General features: G+C 30.3%; 1 protein-coding gene across 1 annotated transcript in view; it reads right to left on the bottom strand.

The window, feature by feature from the left end:
• Window positions 1-1,389, bottom strand: part of akt1 (v-akt murine thymoma viral oncogene homolog 1) — an 84,057-nt gene extending 82,668 nt beyond the window's left edge. The window contains exon 1 of the mRNA XM_073826540.1: window positions 1,249-1,389. The gene's annotated coding sequence lies outside the window, so the exon portion shown is untranslated. The remainder of the gene's footprint in view (window positions 1-1,248) is intronic.
• Between the last annotated feature and the right edge of the window lie 4,339 nt (window positions 1,390-5,728).

The following is a 5,728-nucleotide window of genomic DNA, read 5'->3' as shown; positions in this document are numbered from 1 at the left end:
ATATATATATAATTTAAAATGTTTATAATACATTTAATTAAATGTATAAATAGTACATCAAAAATGAATAATAAAACCTCACATTTTGTAAATATGTGTGTGTAAATATGTATACTAAATTACATAAATAAATTAAAAAAAAAAAAAAATATATATATATATATATATATATATATATTTTAGTATACATATTTTTTGTTTAATATATATATATATATATATATATATATTTTTTTTTTTTTTTCGTTTTCAAAAAACAAAAATTAACTAATTTTTTTAATGTACCATTTGAAGTGGAAATTGAAGAAAACGTACAAAGCACAAACTTTCTGCAGTGGTGTCACATGTTTGGATCATGAAATCATTCCCATATTTCCACTTGTGTGATTTCATCGATTAAATGACTTCACCATTACTCTAAAATGTGGAAATCGTGCGGAACGAGTAGGTGTGCGTAAACTCTGGTAATGTACACCCAACCCAAGGGCCTGATTTAATGCTCCACATAACCTATAATCAAAAACAATCAAGAATCAAAGACTAAACAAGCCTGAAGTAAACAAGATCCATCATGATGAGGTGAAGTCACAGCACAGAACCACAAATCACCTAAAGCAGCGTTTGAGAGAATGTTTACAGTCAGCCATCCATCCATCCACTCATTAGCTCATTATTACAGTCAGCATCTTCAGCCTCAGTCATGTGACATCTTACATTACAACCCCAAAACAACACGGTAGTACTATGGTAATCTCTTAGACGTAAACAAGAGCACCTCAGATTACAGTGTGATCAAATATTAACAGGAAGACAGAGATCCAGAGCCACTGTCTGTCAGTGTGTTCAGCACATGTCGTTTGTAAACACAGCAGGAATGGCTCCTACACGCACAAACACGTCGGAATGTATAGAGAGCGGCGGGAGAAACATTGTAACATTCGAAAATTGCTACATTTAAACATTGTAACACTGTAGCGTTGGGCCTGCGCGTGCGCGCTTAAAGTGACACAAAGTAACAACTGACAGATCAATAAAGAGATTAATAAAGACACTCCCGCGCTAGTTAAACTAGAGATTACCGCTTTAACCAGCAGCTAAACTAGTAGCTTCATTCAGCCCGTGCGGGGCGGTTTCATTTGACAGTTAGAGTGTTTTATTTTAGGCCTCTCAGAGAGAAATAACCGCATCCTACTGAGCGCAGCCAGAGCTTCTAGAATTGCCATCAAAGTGAATGGAGAGACACTTTACCCAGACGGATTTCACTGAGGGCTCCGGCGCATTGCTGTAGAGGAGCTCGCTGCTTCGGTTGCTACTTTAATCCCGCTGAAAACAGGTAAAAGTGTTTTGATGAGCACTGGCGTGTCCTCGCCTCTCCTCCACTGCACTCCCCACAGAGAGAGACTCCAGCCTGCGGAGAGAGTCCAGCGAGAGCGGCGCCTCTGGGTCCTAGAGCCCGCCAAACACTACACTAGAGTTTATTACTGTTAGGCAGATGTACAGTACACAGAATAGTCACAAAAATGACATTCACATGATTGTTTGTTTGTTTGTTATTTCACCATTTGATTTCTGTCTTTTTGTGTGTATTATATAAAACAGATAGCTAAATAAATAAACAATTATATCAATATTATAGACAGCTAGATTAGAAATTGTAATTTATTGCAACTTTATTTTCAACTTTATATTTGGGTTATTATATATATGTATGTATGTATGTGTGTGTGTGTGTGTGTGTGTGTGTGTGTGTGTGTGTGTGCGTGTGTGTGTGTGTGTGTATTATTGTTATTTATGTTTTTTATTACATTTAAATGTAGTGTGTTTTATTTTTAATGTAATTAATTATATGTAATTAAATTTTCATTAAAATTTTTATTTAATTTTATTTGTATTACTACAGTGTTTTTCTTTTTTAATGTCTTGATAAATGCCATTTTAACATTTATTTTGATTCATTACTTAGCACCATATTTTAATATTATTTTTATTGTTATTTATTTTTTTTATTGTATAATATAAATTAAACATCTAGGAAGACATTACAAAGACAGCTAGATTAAAAACTGTAACTTTTTGCAATTTCTACTTTGTATTTCTGATATTTTTTAATAGTTTTTCATTATTATACATTTAGGTATTTATTACAAACCATTTTTATTTATTTTATTTTTAATATTATTTACATTATTATTTTATGTCTAAATAAATGTCTGTTTTATTTTATATATATATTACTACAGTATTTTTCTTTTTTAATGTCTTAATAAATGTTTATTTAAATTTACATACACAAGTTTTTTATTTTAACTTTTAGTTTTTATTCATCACTTTATTACTGTTATTTATATTCTCCGTTGCTTTATTTGATATTGTAATCTGATCTTTCTTTTTCTTGTTTTAAGTATTAAACACAATTATACCATTAAAGTACTTTGAATTGTATATATTGTTGAATTACCACATTAAAATGTGCTAATAAATACATCATTGTTTAGAAATCAGCTTAGCTATAACAATATGAAGTGATAAAATAATTTCAGTTAGTCTTGTTCTTCTTTCATGTATCACTCATTACATTAAACAGAACCATTATTTTCATATATTTATTCACAAACTGGTCAGTAATATGCATTGAAATGTCAGATTATGGTGATATTCTGATTTCATCTTAATTTACAAAGATCTCTTATTCCCTATTAAATGCTGGAAATGCTTTAGTCAGACAAAAGGCCATTAATTATATTCCAGGCTCCAGTGCCTTGTTATATTTCTCTGCCATCAAGACTGCATATTTTTTGTGTGTTTATACAATCTCCATCTGTTAATTATGAGAAGACACGTTTACTTTCACATGGATCACTGCTCTCATTAATATTGATTTGAAAATGTCACGTTTATTCACTAATTGATTTCTTATAAAGTCATAGACAAGCTGTAGTTTTTATTATTAATTTTAATTCATATATTTTATTTTTTAAATTTTTGTATTTATTTTTCATTATTTGTAAATTTATTTTATTTAGAAATTGTTACTGTATGATAAAGATAATATGTGCAAATAAGTTTTGAGAGGTACGATACAAACTGTTAATAAAAGTTAAATTATGTTTTTTTATTCATTTTCCTTTTTTATTTTATATTATTTTTAATATTAATGAATGCTAATATATTTTATTATTTAATTAAAATTGTATTTAATTTATTTTTAATTATATGTACACTACCGTTCAAAAGTTTAGGATCAGTAAGATTTTTTATGTTTTTTAAAGAAGTTTCTACGATGTAATAACAATTAATAATTAACATACATTAAAATGTAATTTACATTTTCAGCATCATTACTTCAGTACTATCATGATCCTTCAGAAATCATTCTAATATGCTGATATTAATAACAATATATTTAATTATTTATTTGTATATATATTTTTTGTGATTATATGTACATTTAATTTATACAGAAATTATTAACTATATTAAACTATATATTTTTTTTTAAATATTAAAATAAAAAATAATCTGTTTTATTTATTTATTCATTCATTCATTCTTACATTTGTGACCCTGGACCACAAAAGTAGTCATAAGGGTCAATGTTTTGAAATTGTGACAATATTTGGCTGAAATACAGCTATTAGAAAATCTGAAATCTGAGGGTGCGAAAAAATCTAAATATCGAGAAAATCATCTTTAAAGTTGTCCAGTTTTGTTATATTTACGGTACAACATGGTTTGAATGTTTTTCAAATATTTAAATGTTACTTTCAAATGTTTTCGGAATGTTCTGTAACAAGTAGCAATTAATACAACTATTCGAAAATCTGGATGAGGGTGCAAAAAATCTAAAGACTGAGAAAATAGCCTTTAAAGTTGTCCAAATGAAGTTCTTAGCAATGCATATTACTCATCAAAAATTAAGTTATGATATATTTACAGTAGGAAATTTACAAAATATCTTTGTAGAACATGATCTTACTTAATATGCTAATGATTTTTGGCATAAAATCGATCATTTTGACCCATACAATGTATTTTTGGCTATTGATACAAATAAACCTGTGTTACTTAAGACTGGTGTTGTGCTCCAGAGTCACACATGCAACAGTCTGAATGTTTTTGACTATTTAAATGTTACTTTCAAATGTTTTCAGAATGTTCTGTAACAAGTAGCAATTAATACAACTATTCGAAAATCTGGAATCTGAGGTGCAAAAAATCTAAATATGAGAAAATCTCCTTTAAAGTTGTCCAAATGAAGTTCTTAGCAATGCATATTACTAATCAAAAATTAAGTTTTGATATATTTATGGTAGTAAGTTTACAAAAAATCTTCATGGAACATGATCTTTACTTAATATCCTAATGATTTTTGGCATAAAACAAAAAACAGAGATAATTTTGACTCATTCAATGTATTTGTGGCTATTGTTACAATTATACCCATGCTACTTTCAAAGTTTGAATAGATTTAAATATTTAAATGTTACTTTCAAATGTTCTCGGAATGCTCTGTCACAAGTAGCAATTAATGCAACTATTCAAAAATCTGGATGAGGGTGCAAAAAATCGAAAGATCGAGAAAATCTCCTTTAAAGTTGTCCAAATGAAGTTCTTAGCAATGCATATTACTAATCAGAAATTAAGTATTGATATATTTACGGTACATGGTTTGAATGTTTTTAAATATTTGAATGTTACTTTCAAATATTCTCTAAACATTCTGTAACAAGTAGCAATTAATAATTAATACAACTATTTGAAAATCTGCAATCTGAGGGTGCAAAAAAATCTAAAGATTGAGAAAATAGCCTTTAAAGTTGTCCAAATGAAGTTCTTAGTAATGCATATTACTAATCAAAATGTAAAATTTGATATATTTATGGTAGGAAATTTAGAAAATACCTTCATGGAACATGATCTATATAATATTTTATTGATTTTTGGCATAAAATCAATCATTTTGACCCATACAGTGTATTTTTGGCTATTGCTACAAATATATCTGTGTTACTTTAGACTTTTTTTTTTTATTAGATGTGAGTTGTGATTTTTTTTTTCTCAGTCTGTAGTTTGTACTTGATGTTAATTTCTCAGTGAGAATCCAGAGCTGGGAAGCTGGTTTTGTATATGTGTGTGTGTGTGTGTGTGTGTGTGTGTGTGTGTGTGTGTGTGTGTGTGTGTGTGTGTGTGTGTGTGTGTGTGTGTGTGTGTGTGTGTGTGTGTGTGTGTGTGTGTGTGTTTGTGAATGAGATGGACGGGCCGGCCAGAGGACAGCAGAGGAATGTGATGCTTTTGTCTGTCCGGGAGAAGAGAGGCTCGGTCTGGAATGCCATTGATGAGAACGGACAGGAAAAAAAATGAGCCTCCAGGAAGTGTTTCTCTGGCTCTCTGTGAGAACCTCTCGCCGTCATTCTGAGCCGCTCTCAGACGCTCCGGTCCCATGAAGCACAACCACTGTATTGTGTAACCCGTAAACACACCGTCTAAAAACCACAGCCAGCCTCTCTCTCCGGACAAATGAATGAGACATATCCGAGTCTGAGAAAAATCATTGTGTCTGTGATGCTGTCAGTCAAAAACACATTCACTAACATTTCAAACACTAGCAAAATCATTGGCAAATCCTAGAAATGTGGCATTCCATCACATGCTCACCAGTGGATCCTCTGGAGTGAATGGGTGCCGTCAGAATGAGAGTCCAAACAGCTGATAAAAACACAATAATCCA

This window comes from Garra rufa, chromosome 21 (assembly GCF_049309525.1).
Source record: "Garra rufa chromosome 21, GarRuf1.0, whole genome shotgun sequence".
Classification (NCBI taxonomy): domain Eukaryota; kingdom Metazoa; phylum Chordata; class Actinopteri; order Cypriniformes; family Cyprinidae; genus Garra; species Garra rufa.
The sequence above is the reverse complement of the archived record's forward strand: the minus strand, read 5'-3'. Positions and strand labels throughout refer to the sequence as shown.